Raw genomic sequence first — 17,358 nt, 5'->3', positions numbered from 1 at the left:
TATTATCAGAAAATCTTATACTGAAAATACGGTAAAATAATATATTAACCCAGTAGATTGGGTTAATACCTACCATCTAAACTCTTACACCTTAAAATGTAACACACCTACTTTTATATATTCCCCTACCCTACTATCCGTATCTAACCCCGCTCCGCCGACATAATATAACTTTTAATGCGAGGAATGATATCGTTTTCAGAGAAAATCTGAGACAGAACCTCTCCTACCCTCGCACTGCGTTGGAACTTCGATTCGGCTACGTTATAAACATTATTACCCTAATAACAATTATTATTATTATTGTAAAGACAACGAATGAGACTGGGGGTTGTAAAATTAATAATTCGTTTTATGGGGATGTTTGTTTGGAATCTAAATCTTTTCATCGATTTTGTTGAAAATTTTAAAGTGACTTTGAAATATTTTATGATCCACCACAAATAATTTGCTGAGATTGGTATTCATTTAAAAAAAAAGATACCAATAAAGAAAGGTAAAAACATGAAAATTAGTCGAGAAATGTTTTCAACTTCTTCAAATTAGGAGTACCCTTTTGCTAATAGGCGTCAAAAAGCTCCGAAGTCTTTTTCTAGCCAATACGAGTACATTAAAGTTTTTTTTACATTAACTCCACACATAAGGCCTTGAGGAATTGATTTCCCTCACGGCCTATGTCGTTTTAAGGGATGCTCTATGGATAACAGATAGAAAAAAACAGCCGAGCTTTGAATTCAAGAACGAGTATTATAAATTACCCATTCTCATGTGACTAGCGTCAAACTAATGCAATTATTGGGCGAACCTAGCTTGTTTCCCGATTATGCGTGGTCCTGAACGCATCAATGACGCTAGTTCCTCGGGGTATCTGCCATAGAAATACCGGAAAAAATACCGATTGAACAAAATGTCCCCGATAATCGCTTAAAATTCGTCGGGTTCGCTTTTACACTCAGTCTCCCAATTCCCAATGCAAACAATTTATACTAATTTATGTATTCAACTTAATCAATCAACGATCAATGTCTAATTGATAACAGATTGAAGCAAATTGACGTTACTTTTCCTAATAAACACCACATTAATTCATACATTTTTTAATATTTTTGCATTCCTAGTTTATACATTTCCCACTTTGATCTAAAAAACAATTCAATGAATGTTCTTTACTGAAAGGTACTCGTGTATTTAAAAATCCATTTTTTAGTTTCATAATGAAGACATATTCGATTAACTACATTTGTGTGTGTTTCCGATATTTATTGACATGTCCCGTGTATGCATACAAACAAAGAAAATAATATATTATGCATGTGGATTATTTCCCCGATAAGGGGTTATGTGTTCGTGATGACTATACGCACTGCGCACCCCACAGCGATTGCATCAAAGGGAAGATTTTAATTATTTTCTAAAACAAATGATAGGGGTTCTTGAAACCCCACCCCATCGATAAATACGTACAGATTTATTTGGTCAGATGTGAAGATATCTAATTACGTTTTGAAATGTGTTTTTTAAAAGGTTCATTACGGTTTCGATTTCGATCAGGTAGATATCTACTGGCCCTTGGTCATTCTCCTCCCGTTTCCCTTGCATTTGGTTAGCATCTATGTACGTAAAATTGTTAGTAACACATGTACAGACTTGAAGGGTGAACGATTGACCTTTTTTTCTAGGAGTGATGCAAAACATAAGTGGTGAGCATTCTGGACAATCAAATCAGACAACGTAATAGCAAAAACACTGATTTTGGCAATCATTTTTGCATGCGATGAAGAAAACAGAAAGTAAAAATACAACATTATGCTCATAGACCTATTCACAAATCGTGTCTGTTTCGGGTGAATAGTATTTTTTCTTAAAGATAATGTCAACAACTCAATCAATAAAAATATAAAATAAAAGAAGGCAATAGCCGCAACTGGGACATGAACCCAGTTTCTCTAGTTTTACTGGGACTGTCACTCAACCAACTGAGATATTATTGTCACCTCATTAAATTACATCATATTTATCAATTTCATTCTTCCATTTTTGAATTATTTACATTATTTATTAACCCTTCAGGCTAATTTGTTCGCTTTTGGGAACAACTATAATGGTGATCTAAACGGTGATAGAAAGAAAAAAACCTGTCGCTTTATATAATTATAGAAGTTAACCAAAGAAGAATTAAAAGGTGCACCTTTATGAAACCAAAGGTACCGACCACAATTTGAACACAGCGTTTCGTTCAGTCTCAAACCCAAACAATAAGGTGACGATAACGTTTCTGATACATGTGTATAATATAATAAGTAATTTTAATTACAAAAAACGTAGAGTGAACTATTTTGATGTATTTGTTTTTTAATGTTAAAAATTTCATTATTTCGATATTTTAATATTTCAAAATACATATGTTTATTTATAATTATAAAATACTTGAGCTTTTTTCGGTTACGTTCAGAAATATTCGATTTATTTGGATTATATTACAGCTTTAGCCGTGTTTAGTGACTAGATCTGAATAGCCAGGTACTTCCCCACCTTCCTCTTTCCCTTCCCCACTTACCTTCAGCCTCACAACATCCCCCAATTGGGGATGCCATAGTCTCACTGGCTCCAGACGGGAGCAGTTGGGACTCTTGTGAGGTATTCACTATAAAAATAAAAATAAAAAAATCGGAAATACTCCAACCGTCTTACAGAATATGGCCGAGGCCTGAAAAGTTAAGAATTAACGACACAAGTTTAATTTAAATACATGCAAGTTATTGAAAATCATGGTACAATATGGAAAGAAAGGAACAATTGTAAGATTTTATAAGTTGACAAGAAAAAGGAATGTACATGAGTACAAAATTATTAAAATATAAGCAGAAGATACAAAAATAAATTAACAATCCTGTAAAGCAATGATCTCGTTAAAATATGCACTGTAAAAATTTTTAATAATGGAGATATTTTAAAATCTTAATTTAATATCAGCTAACATAGCACACGATTTAACAATGGTGTGTAACAGAATTGTATCCAGAAACCGTAGTATAATTGTTACAATAATACATATGTTGGTCCTGTTAATACACATTTTCATAAGCGGTACTACATTTTTTGTTGGATTAATACGAGTATAACTTATCTTGTATTTTTATATATGTCATTAGATAGATGTCGTAATTTTTCATTTTTCATTTTTCATTCGAACATTCGAAAGACAGATGTATCTTTTGAAAGGCGATCTTAAGGTAAATATTTTTTTATAAATTCTTTCAGCAAATTTTATACCATCACTATTTTTCACGGGTGTGCGCGAGTATCGTAAATACGATTTTTCTATTCTTAATTAAATATGAAAAGTAACCAATGACAATATACTACGAAATAGTTTATTGGGATTTTTAACATTTATAGAGTAAAGAAAAAAATACATCGTAAGGTACGTATTTTAAATCCTCTCTTAAAAACTAATGAAGAAAATTTTAATATTTTGTTATTGTTTTTAGTTATTATTTTCCTTAATTACGCGCAAGTACCTTATGCCAAAGCAGCGCTGTTTGGCGAACACGTCACGTAGTACATACGTATATTGGTAATGCTAACAACTTGGTAGCTACTCCCTTGTACCACAGTGTATGGTTAGTTTGCAATGTGTAACATCCAGCTACCAACGGTACCAGCTACCTCTAGAATTACCGTCAATTAATGTGACTGCCCACCGTTAATTAATCAGTGTGTAAGCATTGTGCCGCAAACAGTTTACAACAGGCGATATTGGTTTAATGACGTTTATACGATACTGTTGTGCCAGCGCGATGGTGTTGCTGCGAGTTGCCGTTCTCTTGGTCCTCATGATTATTGCAATTTGATATTTCCAAAGGACATCGTTTCGTTAATATTTTTGTGTGTTTTTGAACGCTGGCCAGACTGGATAATTAATTAGTGCGGTTTTGGTGTGATCAATAACTACATCTGTGCTTTGAAATATAGCTGGTGTGACAATTTCAAGCATGTTTTTACATAAATTTATAAAAAGCCTTGTTTTTAAATACTTCTCTTTGAATTTCACTGTTTTCATGAATGAGTGAATAAATTAATGCAAATATTGGTAGTAGAAATTAACCCACTTCTCGACATCCGATCAAGCTGAAACTCGACAGATAGACCCATTGTCGATGACAATGCATTCTATCAACTTTTTTTGGCAATCACGTACACACACGCGGACATACATGCAGTTTTATGAAATCGGATGACAGTACAGCAGTTAATATACGAAACAAATGTCAGGCATTTGCGAGGTGTGTAGAATTGTCGACTCCAGTCCCGGGGCAGGATGGTTCAATATTCATTAAAATCTTTTTTTTTTAAATTTTAAAATACTTTTTAAAGTAGATGTATCGTAGTAAAGAACATTGTATTTTTATGGGATAATTATTTTTTGTTTTACGACGTGTAAAAGCAGGCTGAGCAATAATTATTCAAAAAATTTGATTATATTAAACCAAATATCAAGTAATTTCCTCAAAGTTAATTTATAAACGTATCCTTGAAAATAAAAATGCCATCATATGAGAAGCTGAAGATTTAAACTACTTCTCTGACTTGCAACATCAAATATTTTAACATAAAAAATTTTTAATAAGACATGGCAGGGTTTTGTAGAGACGTAGCAATCCATATCCACAAATCATACAGAATCATAATACTAGGAACTTACCACTCTCTTGGTTCATTGCTACTGTTTTTTTTATCTCGTATTATGTGCTTTGGACTGTGTCTGTAAACAATCATAATAAATAAACCCTTATCACCAGACAAGAATTGCCGTATTGAATATTTTAATACGTGTTCCGACATCGTTATAATATGTTCGTAATTTACTAAAAGTTTATCAGGAAACCTGTTAATTCATTCGTTAAAGGCCTACAATCCCGTTTTTAACGGAATTACCAATAATTTGAAGAGATTCTTAATAAATTAACAATACTCATTTTTATCCGTGTTAATTTAGGTTTATAGGTTTTATAATAATAATAATATTTGGCTAATTTATATAGCGCCGTTTTCGTGAGAAATCACCTCAAGGGCGCTGTGTGTTATACATTATAGAATTAAATGTAATTTTTCACTGATTTTAACTTCATGCTCACTTTACTGTCCACTTATTATTTTTTTTCTGCATAAATGTCCTCAGGTACCACAGTTATATTAATAATTTTCGGATTGAAATTCACTCATTTTCGCAAATGCGCAAACTCGGTACATTTTGATTGGTAATCATATTTTAATTTAGTTTTTACGTGAACACTGACAAGTGAAGTTTCAGTAAAGATAATTTTTAAATTTGTAGGAAACTTTAACCCCTTACTAATAAACATGTATTAAATTTTTAAAAACTGATAAACAACCATTTACTATACATTAAGGCTTGTTTTTCAGTTGTGTGAAATCCAAAACACTTTTATTAATGCTTACTTCAAATAATTCTTGTTTAACAAGTTTTTAAACACTACATTGTACATCCCTACCAAAAATGTTGAGCGAGGCGCCAAGTGTCAAGAAGCTGTGTTGAGGTACAAAAAGCAGTTTAAAAAATAAAGACAAGTGTTATAATTACCTACCATTGCGTATAAAAAACATGCAAAAATATTGACAATGATGTTTTAAAATATTACTGTTTTGTGGTTTTATCGGAAGTAAGTACCAACCTAAATAAAAATTTTGGCATCTGTAAATCTGCAAACATGTGGTGTAATAAAAAAAATTGTGCTATTTTGGACATCGTTTTATATTTATTTACTATCTGTGTTCCTGATAACAATAACGTGATTATGAAAATGAATGACTGTTTATGAAAATTATGCAAACATATTGATGATGTTTTAGAAAGATATGTATTTTCGACAGTAGGTACCTGACTAAATAAATAATTACTAAATACATTAGAGAACTCGGCGATCATGAAAGCAGAAACTACACGTTGTATTAGTACTTGAGAATTGCAAGTAATTATATCCCTTATTAATTTATTATCCATTATATAAAAAAATTAAAAAATAATTCCCCTTTTGACATTTTGGTATAATGCCGCCACTGGCATCGGCCTGAAATGACCATCGCCAGCTGTTGGTCCAGAACCGGGCGGCATCTGGCGGTACAATATCCTCTTTGAATCCCAAATATGTTTTCACTTAAATATTACTCCATCATTCGCCATCGCCTCGCACATCCCTCCATGGGAATTTATTTAAATTTCAAAATGGCCAGATTTCACGCCTCTCACTTTACACTCGGATAAATTAGAATAATGTCATGAATTGTCACTTATGGTGATTCCAGACCTTATTTTAACATTATAGCCTTTTGGCTTATGTTATTTTTTATCTTTTCAAGTTGAAAAGAAACTTATCGCAATCAAGCTAAACCTTTTATAATAAATATATAAATAAAATATATATTTTGTAAACAAAAGTGTAGACCTGGTTAAATAAATGTACAACAATGTCCAAAGGAAAAAAATTAAAAATGATTTAATCACACCATTATTATAACTGTATTTCTAAAAAAAATATTTTATAATACCTTCGGATGGCGAAACAGCTATCACCCATTTTTTATGTGAATACCGCACAAGTGTCCTAACTGCTCCCATCCGCCTGAACCCAGTGTAACTATGGCATCTCCAATATGGAGTAAGTCGTAAGGCTGGAGGTAGTGGGGAGGGGAAGGAGATGTGGAGGAAGAAGGTGGGGAAGTACCTGGCTATTCAGATATGGTTACTAAACACGGCTAAAACCATTTCAAGCAACGTTTCATTTCCGAATGGTGGTCTTACACTAGGGCAATACTGAGAATATCTTCCATAGATTATTTTACAAAGTTTTCTAGTTGTCGTTAAAACACTAATCACCTACTTCTCATTGAAAAATAATTGTAAGAAAAACCTTTTTTAAAGGATTCTTGTTTCATGTTGTTGACATAAATCAGAATTCAGACCTTGGTACCAAGATTTCTTACATTTGGCAGGTGGTTTCGTCTGAGAAAAACTGCATATTTATAAAAGTATGGTTCAAACGTTTCGAGTAGGGAAGATATCGGATTTGTAAGCCATATGAAAAGTAAATACCTGCCATTACATCGAAAAATTATCTATAAACATCATTTTTATGTCCATGCAAAATCGACAGTACCATCGCCTTTGGCAATAACCATGCCATAACCATGCATATTATCTAGCGCTACTCAAAACATGGATATCTTGAAGAAGAGCACCACATAAACGTGAAGTGTTACTGCATAAAGATGACGTCAGGCCTTGGGAAGTGATGTTAGGGTTCCAGTAGTCACATATACTAGCGCCACCTGCACCCCGCGACGCACTTATGAACTACAATTGAAAAGTTTATTATAGGGCGTGAGGTTAATATTACGACCCGTGTGGAATCGGCTTAAGAGGATTTTTACAATTTTTGTACGAATACCAGAATTAATAATAATCTGGATATCGTATAAATAGTAACAATATTAAGTACATTTATAATAAGTAATAATATAATGCATACTTATTTAAATTGTATTTGAACATGTACACCCTATTGACAAACTGCTTAATTTTAGTCTAACGGGATAGTACTTTACAGACCAATAAACAAAAAAATAATATCAACAAATTATCTACCAGTGGTTAACATTATATCTTTTGAAACAAATCATCAATTTAGCCAAACATAAAATTAAATTCCCCCAACCTTGCCTTGCCAATGAGGTTTGCAATCCCACAATCCCGCGGGTTTTGCGTAATATTTGATTTGGCGAGATTTGCGGGATTAGTGGATTGAGACATTGACTAAATTTACAACAGTTCGTTTTGTTTTTATTTACTCGTGCGAATTATATGAATTTTTAACATTTTACTTTAACATAACATTAAACTTTACCTCGCCAATAGGTTTTTCAATTCCGCAATCTATCGGAATTTCTTTTTTGTTGTTTGTTTTTGGGGTGTTATGCCGTGTTGCGCTACATCTTTGGATCTACCGGATCTGCCCTGATGATGGACACTGCAACGCTGTCCGCAACGTCGGCTAAAGAAGGAGTTAGCGCAACACGGCATAACACCCCAAAAACAAACAACAAAAATGCTTTTGGCCGTGAGAATCTAAAAACTTACCTATCGGAATTTCTGTTTTTATTTTTTTATTATCAATAAAAAGTTTTTTCACAGGTTTTTTTTTTCGATGTCTGTCTCACTAGAAAGAGACGAGAATCTGTAATATTTGATCCCGCGGATTGGCGGGATTTTTATGAGCAATATTCCGGGATTGTGAGATTTAAAAATATACAAAATTTATACCGTAAACATCATGTTTTAAAGAAGTCAGTACCTACTACAGAGTTTTCCAATACGAGGTGTTATTTTGATATTCAATCGTAAAAGATCAATGGTTTCGTTGCTTGTGTAGCACGTAGCGCCGTCTTGTTGAAAGTGAACGTTGTCCAGATCAATACCATCCAATTCCGGCCTTAAAAAATCATTAATCATCTCTTGATAGCGCAATCCATTCACAGTAACTGTTGCTCCAGCCTCATTCTCCGCCGGACCATAAACCGCACCAAATAGTCACACGTTGAGGATAGAGAGGCTTTTTAACAATAACTCTTGGGTTTTCAGCTCTAGATGTGACAATTTTGCTTGTTGACGAAGCCAACGAGGTGAAAATGGGCCTCATCATCAAGATGATTTGCATTTGATTCACTCAAGTGAATTTTAATAATTTCAATGCGTTGTTGAAACGTGTATCGTTCCATTTTTATTAATGGCGTAGTTTTTACTTGACAAACGTCAAAAAATGACAGCTTCAAAAGTAACATCTACCGAAATAGCGGGCTTTTCAAAATAACACCTATTATTGGAAAACCCTGTACATATCAAGTTTTCATGATCATGTCTTTTTATAAAAGTCATCTTAAAATATTTATTACGTTACGTTTTCAATGTCTTTTTATAATATTACTAGTACCAATATATATAGATAATATATCTCAAATGACTGAGAAAAGTCCTGACAGAGACAGTTGTGTTTTTTATGATCTATTTTTTGTGAAAGTCTTCTTAAAATCCTTATTATGTTAACTTATCTATATCTTCCAATAATACAAACGGTACAAAGATGATTGTTACGAAAAGTCCTTATAAATGACTAACATTGTTAACTTTTTAATGGTTTTTTTTAATAATAATATACTAGCATCAAAGATAATTAACACCAAAAATAAAAAAAATAAAAAATTTCGCAAATCTCGCGGGATCTGGCAGGATTTCTAAATTCTATCCCGCAATCCCACGGGATATGAACAGTGTGCAAGATTGGCAAACCCTACTTCCCAACCTTCAGCACTAATTTTCGTAATAAACTAAAATATTCCAACCTGATTTCAACAGTATTATTAATCACTAATTTATTATAACAAACTATTCTGTATCAGAAATTTCCATTCATTGATCGAAGAAATATAACAATAATTATTCACAATAATGAATTATTTAAATTACGTAAACACGATATTGCCATACTTAAAATAGAGCCATATTCTTGGAATATATGTTAACTCAACGAAATTATAAATTACAAAAAAATGGTAATTATTCTGAAAATGCGCTTTTTCTATTAAACACTTAAAAAATATTTCCATAAAAAATGAATATATTTATCTAAAAAGTAGTAGCTTCCACGTAACCCGCCCAAATGCCTTTACTAAATTTCTTTCAATTAAAAAATCAGCCGAACTCCGCCGTCTTAACAAAGCTCGTATGGGTATGGCCAGGAGACAGCAAAAAGCACACGTCTCCCAAATACAAAGTTAAAATAAAGCTTCCATCTCCTTTACAAAAAAGCACAACCTATCCCAGCATGTTACAAATAAGCTGAGTGTACAGAAATTATCTTTTTACAAGGGGTTCACTTGTGACAGTCGTAAGTTGAAGTAGTTGTGCGGCGGGGGTAGTTGTCTGCAACCCCTTCGCTAGACTAATTGAGTTGATATTTGGTTATCTCGCATTGGCACTCTAGAGGCCTTAATCCAGACGGATACGTGGACGAAAAGACACTGCATTGCAGGCGGCAAGACGAATTTATTTAAATGTGGATTTTGTAATGAAATCAACCCCAAAATACTACACAGCTTTCCTGACTCGACCACATAAAAGTACTTAAACTGAACTTCTTTAAACATAATATTAAGAAATATTCTCATGGTAAATTATTATTATTATGATTTTTTTTGTATATTTTTTTTCGATTCAAAATATTTGTATTGCTCAAGGGAATGTATTGTATAATATCCTCCACGCTATCGGTGCTGTGGAGGACATTTAACTTTTTTTTTAAACATCTACTTATTCTTTGTTACTAGTAGATTAAACTCTTACGTAAAATAACAACACTTTAGTTAATTCAGTCCACCGCCCAAATTGTTATTTGGGCCCCGCGCTATTGCAGAGCTTTGAAGATATTTTTCGATTGCTACATCAACAGGTTTGGGCATCTAAAGCAGGTTCGGGTCGCTGACTTTAAGGAAAAAACAATTTCGTAAAATAATATAGAGCATATTCAAACGAAATATTGAATTATTATTATTAATTATTACAACGAAATAATTTTTGTTTCTAATTTATCGCTTTTCTGACACTACAACCCTTTAAGCAAAGCACTTTTATTTCCACATATAGAGCACATTTTAAGTTTGATAATACCTTGATTAATACTGTATAATTTTTTGGGCATAATTTTTTTTTCTTCAAAAATAGATTTTTCGAATTTGAATTTTGTAATTGTTAGGTCTCAAAGGGTATTGTTTTATCAGAAAGGAAAACCTATCACACAAACAATTTTAGTTTAGTTCCAAACATATTAATTTACAGTTTAACATGCATAAATATAAAGATAGTATAAAAAATGCAATAAAATAATAATTGATCCCAGTCCAAGCAAATCAGCCAAAACGGGATAATCTGTCATTATATTTACAGTTTTTGTTGCTAGAATAAAGGTTGCAAAGTAGCATTAAAAATAGACACCATGAGAAGTATTCTTCATAAGCGATACGCAAAATACGGGACGATTTGTTTGACAAAATCAAGAGAAATTAATTTTTTATCTATGTTCCTAAGTAGGAACTTTGGTATTGAAGTAGTTAATAGTTAACAGTTCCAATTTTGAAAGTTAAAAGATTATTGAATATAAATAATTTTTCGAATTTATTTTGTTGTCGAACTAGAGAAATTTTTTGTGGTCTGGTATTTTGTTGTTGAACTGTAGAGATATTTATGCAGGAATAGTTCACATCACGCATGTATGCACAGATTTTCAAAATTAGTTTGTTTTAAAATAAAATAATTTTTATACCTACATATATACAGTTTGTATATATGATTTAATACTCAATCTCAAATTTTGAAAATAAGAAGTTCATGAAAATGAATAATTTGAAGCATTACGCAGGAAAACGCAGAATCATTTCATGCACCGAAAAATAAACTTAGTATAAATATATTAATAACCATACGAATTAAATATAATAATAGTTTTTTCATGGACCGTCAAAAATATGTATGCTACGAAAAATTGCTCCCCAAATTCCGCTAGCAAAACTGTGCATTTTCTGCAGGTAACAGAAAACCGAGTAAAACGTTAATTGAACTGAACTATCGTTTTTATTTTTTAATTTGGAGAACGCTACTTCTAAATAACGTGGGTATGGTAAATATGTCAATTAGAATCTCCGAAACTTCCTAATGCAGCGATTATCACCTTACAATATTAGGAGGGATGCCACCATATTTGTAGTCGAATCAGGCGTCCGCTGCGAAAGCACCCACCGCCCCTGCGCTCCCGTGTGGCGAGCTAATTTCACTAGTAAATTTCTAACGGATGCTTATAAGGGTTAAATTTGTACCCGCGCTTCAAAAACGTACACTCGATCCATTCTGTTAAATAATATACGTTCGGTAGAAATATATGAATATATTGAATAGGCACCATAAAATTACGTTAACAAAAAAAAGAAGAATTAATAAAAAAATATGTACGAGTTATTAAAATTTGTTAGAAATGAAAGTGCTCTATTTGTCTAAAAGTAATACGTAACTTTTCACGTGATCTATAAAAGTCATATTTACAAAATATGTAAGAATGTGGCAACAATACAGTTTTAAATAGTATCTACTATATATGTGATGTAGCTAAACATTTTATTAACTATAATTATTTTTGAATTAATGAATAAATGAATGCAAATCTCGGAAGCAGAAATTGTCCCATTTACCGACATCCGATCGAGCTGAAACTCGACAGATAAACTCGTTGTCGATCTATAATATATGCACGCAAACATACAGAGTGTTAAGGGACCAAAAAACGTTTAAAAATGTAGTTTTTTTTAATGTATATTTTTTTAAATCTTCCATATGTCGACACTAGCTGTCTAATTTCTACCGATTTTTCATGTTTTCATGGAAAAAAAACATAAAAAAATCAGCGGAGACCACAACATCAATTTCAGTTTTTACTCCAAAAAATTTAACGAATCACTGGATAAAGTAAGTCTTTTAACGCCCTGTACATGCATTTCTCTGAAATCTGATCACATTACAGCAGTTTGTATACGAAATATATGTCGGTTCTACACGATCGTCTTTTGGAGAGATTGGGAGAGTTTTCGACTCCAGTTCCTGGGTAGTAAGATTCAATTTTCAGTTGAACCAAAATATATTTACATATTTTTTTAAGTTTTTAAAGAAATTTATAAGGCAGATGTATTGTATTATTTCTTAAGTGTTGATTTTTACACTTATTTTTATTGTGAAACCAATATACCAAGAAATTATGAAGATAGGTATCCACATGATATATACCTATGAGGCATATGTTTATATAAAGTAGGCATATACCTATGATTTTGGTATGAAAGCTACTTTGGCAATGAAATAAATAAAAAAAATATTACAAATTATATTGGTAAGTATAAGCAACATTTCTTGTGTTTAAAGATTATTTTATCAATGAAGGTAAAACGTCGCCAAGTTAATCCGAAATATTGGCAAATTAAATAATTAATAAAATTAATGTTACGAGTGTACCAGATTAACCAGTGGCGCTACGAATTGCCTGTATTTGTATAAGACCCCTATCATACGTCCATTCATATGGGCCCACCCCGCAGTCGAATCACCCACGACATCTGTGTGTCCTGTGCGTCCTGCATATTCCACTCTCCTGTATATTCCAGTCCTATATTATCCCTGTCTTGTATATTCTGTGCCCTGTATTTGAAGGTATACACGGGCTGATTATAATTACACACGTGGACAATGTGCCCCGGTCCGTCTATTTGTTTAAAGGGAGATAATTCCTCGCGGGGACTTTGTCTCTCAAACGGGTTGCCAGATTTTACCTAAGGGCACCTTCGTGGAATCCTTACATATCTATATCTTGGCCCGGGTTTGTAGGGATGAAATTATCCAGTACCCTACCTGCATACTTGTAATCCAAGAGATATAGAAGTTATGAATTTATTGATGGTCGAGTTCCTTGGCATATTATTTTTTAGCAGTCAATGTTGTTTATTTGTGCATATGAAAATAAGTAAAGTAAAGCTAAATATCATAGAAACGTACTTTTAAAATGTGACAACCTATTCTCTTCGGTGAAACACAGTCAGAAGTAGAGTAAATACGTTTTTTACACACACGAAATTTTTCATATTGTATCTCGTTTACAATTGCTCTCATATAGAAATAAATATATTGTGTACTTTACATTAAATATATTATGCCTTATACAGCCGTAGAGGCAAGGTTAATCTAAACATAAGCAATTTTTAACAAAACACGTGAATAAAACAGAGGTTACAAAAATTATACAAGATTTACCATAGTATCAAACCAACCAACTAATATTGTAGTTTGTTTTGTTTTTTTAAATATGAAATTGTAATTATAATATTTCCACAAACGAACTGACCTAAACTTATCCCCTATCCAAATTATATTATTCACATCAGACATCAGATACCACAAAATAAATATAAAGAAACGTTCATTTTAACCATAATATATAATCAAAATATTTTTCAATTCGTAACATTACCGGGCTTTAATAATACAGCTGTCCATCTTAGATAGGAATATAGACTATTATAAATAAAGTATATATTAAAGGTATTGCTTACAGAGTACGAGCACAATAATAGAGATACACTGTCATATTTTATCTCCAACGAATAAGCCGTCAAAACGTCCTACAGAAGCGGCAAAGTAAACGTTTATTCGTGATTCTGGCAATAGGACTCGGTATTCCGGGATTAGGTCCACAGCGGAGGCTGTACAGTAACTTGGCAGGACGATTATCCTTTCCAAATAAATCATGCACGGCTTGTTAGACTAATTATTGTAGGCCTCCCCTTCACACATCCAGAGTTTAATTTCGTGTTTGCTTTACCCAAATGGATCCTAGCGGTCAGATTGCGTCGGGATGAATTGAATATCAGAGATAAATTCTCTTTTAACTTAATTTAAAGGGTGTAAGATTTTGTTTTAGATTACCGTTATTCGTTCGCCACTGTAATTAAATATTATTTTTGAAATAATTTTACCAGTAGTAGAAGTCGTGGACGCCGAAGGAAAACATGGCACGATCAAGTGAATCAGATATAGAGTCGGGCCATGTCAAGATTCAGAATAATAGAAGAGTATGTATGAGACGATGTATGAATGTGAGGCAAGAAATGTGTTCCAAGACCGAGTTGTTTGGCGGTCCGTCCTCTGGGGGGAAATGGCGTGATGGGTAGTTAGTTTAGTTAGTTAGTTAGTTAGATATTACTTCAGTATATTATATTACTGACATTTTCAAAATATGTTTTCTTATGGAACAAATGAGAAATACGGAGAAAATTAAAATAACGTCTTGTAAAATAGCATTAAACGTAAGAGAGACAGAACGCTCGCTAAATGGGCTATAACCATAGACATATGAATATTAGTAGACCTGTCCTAAGTGATTAAAAGCGTATTATCCCCACTCCCCATACCGGTTCCATTGGAGCCGGCTGGGCTCGCGTATGGCCTCAAGTGAAATTTGAAAACGTGACGTCATCATTCTTGTGCGAACTATGGTCGAGGCATCATCGGTTCATTTTACGAAATAACACGGCAAAATGTTGACTTGTGATATGAAAACTTGTAAAAATAGATGTGAAAAAGAGAATAAACCCAATTGTCGTATTACATTCCATAAGTAAGCATTATTTTACTTTATTTTAAGCTTATTCACACCGTATTATATGGATCAGTTTTAGAAACATATACTATCACATCACAATGTAGCGATTCTCAAGTGTGCTCATCGTTGTTTACTGGGGTAAGTAAATTATGAAACATTTGTAAAAGTGTCTTAACTAAATACTCTGAAACTAACTACGACTCTGCAAACAGAAGAAATTTACTTTGCCGAATTTGGACTTCGCAAATTAGTTCATAACGTGGCGAGTAATTTGCGCTCCCATGTAAAAATGTCTATTCATTCAAAAGCAGATTTTACTTTTAAGAACTAAATGGTGATATTATAATGCGAGATGCCTATTTACTGTCAGATTGATTTATTGACGAATCACAGTCAGCTTAACCCCCTTCGTTCTTCAACAGTTGATTTTACCCCTCGCCATTATCTTCTCGTCTATTAATTCCTATGTCTGTGGCTATAACCAAAATAACAAGTTAGTGCTGACATTGGTTTCCATCCAAATGAATATCGAAAGAATTTTCTATGTGTATTACATATTTAGTGTCCAGAATATGAGATAATGACATGTATTCATGATATATTATACTTTAAACGCTTTTAAATACGAGTACTTAAAATACGTTTCTCTTCTAAGAACTTCACTATTTTTTAACAATCACCACCAGCAATAAAACTATTTACATCATTGGTATTGAATCACCACGTACATTAAATACATAATTAAATTCAATAAATGAAAATCATTTGAAATTAATATTATTACGCCGTCCTTCATTTTTAAGACCTCAACATATACCCGTATCGAATAACTATTATCTGAATCAGATAACATCAGCAAGAAGCCTAATCAATTAGGGCTAGATTCTAGGATATCTTCAGGTCGATCCGTTACAGGTGTAATGTTCTACAACGAGTAATTTAACCTTTTAATTACGGCAGGTAACAACTTAACAAGCACCGCTCTTCAAAGATCTATTCCGACGGAGGAATTCCGGGGATCCGGGTGGAGTGTAAATTCCTCACTGATCTGGGAAGAGTTAAATCCTTTGAGTAAAATACCTTCAGGAATATTTTAAATATCTATAAGGAGCGTACTGTAAAATATTTAGCTACCTTTCTCTTGTGTTGTTTTGAGCGTATTTTCTAGTTTGCATTCCTGATGGAAGATAAAGGCAGCGAGTTTCAAACTATTTATTATTCAGGTGATTTTTATAAAAAGCGTTTTTATGTAAAGGTTACATGAACCGTGGAAAATGCTTTAGTTCTGCTTTGTCATTGTAAAGTTAAGTGCTTGACATTCTTTTTAATTGTTATCTTTATGTATTTTTTTTATTTCTTGCTAGAGCAATCCCGATAAGTTATAAAACTCAATGTAGGACGAAAAGAACTTAGAAGAATACATAGGTGGGAGTTAAAAGATACAATCATAATCTATTTCAAAATTATAAGTTTCACATGCAAAACAGTACACAAATAGAAAAAGGGAGGTTAAGTAGAACAAACAAGAAGGAACAAAAAAGGAAACAGACAAGGATATACACAAGTACAGAGCCATGGTGGGAATTGAGAAGAAGGTAAAACCAAAAAAAAGTATAAACCCACTAAATACATTGGTAAAAATAGATTATGCTGGATTATAAATACAGGGGATAGAAAAAGAGAGAGAGATAAACAAAACAAACTACAACACGACATGAATTACGTATTTTGTTTTTAAAAAATATTCTTTTAAAAACTGAATTGAATTTTTTGATCATTTTGGCTGTTTTAATACATATCACATAGGTACGTTAAGAGGAACGACTGTGCGGCATTTTTCATACAAAACTTAAATTTGTGGATGAGGCCAAAATACTTGACCAAACTGAATAATTAAGTTTTTAATCAATGTGTAACAAATATCTAGTACCCATTTGTGCTACTTTATTGATTTGTGTTAAAATTCTAAAATATAGTATATAGGTCTTAAAATAGAATAACGCATTAAAGATAAATGAGGCTTAAAAACTGACTTCATACCATGTTTTTATAGCAATAATTTAATAGAAATTAAAATGATAACTTTGTAAAC

The sequence above is a fragment of the Hesperophylax consimilis genome, chromosome 5 (assembly GCF_061612785.1).
Source record: "Hesperophylax consimilis isolate HC1 chromosome 5, BYU_Hcon_1.0, whole genome shotgun sequence".
Taxonomy (NCBI): Eukaryota; Metazoa; Arthropoda; class Insecta; order Trichoptera; family Limnephilidae; genus Hesperophylax; species Hesperophylax consimilis.
This window is presented reverse-complemented; position numbering follows the sequence as displayed.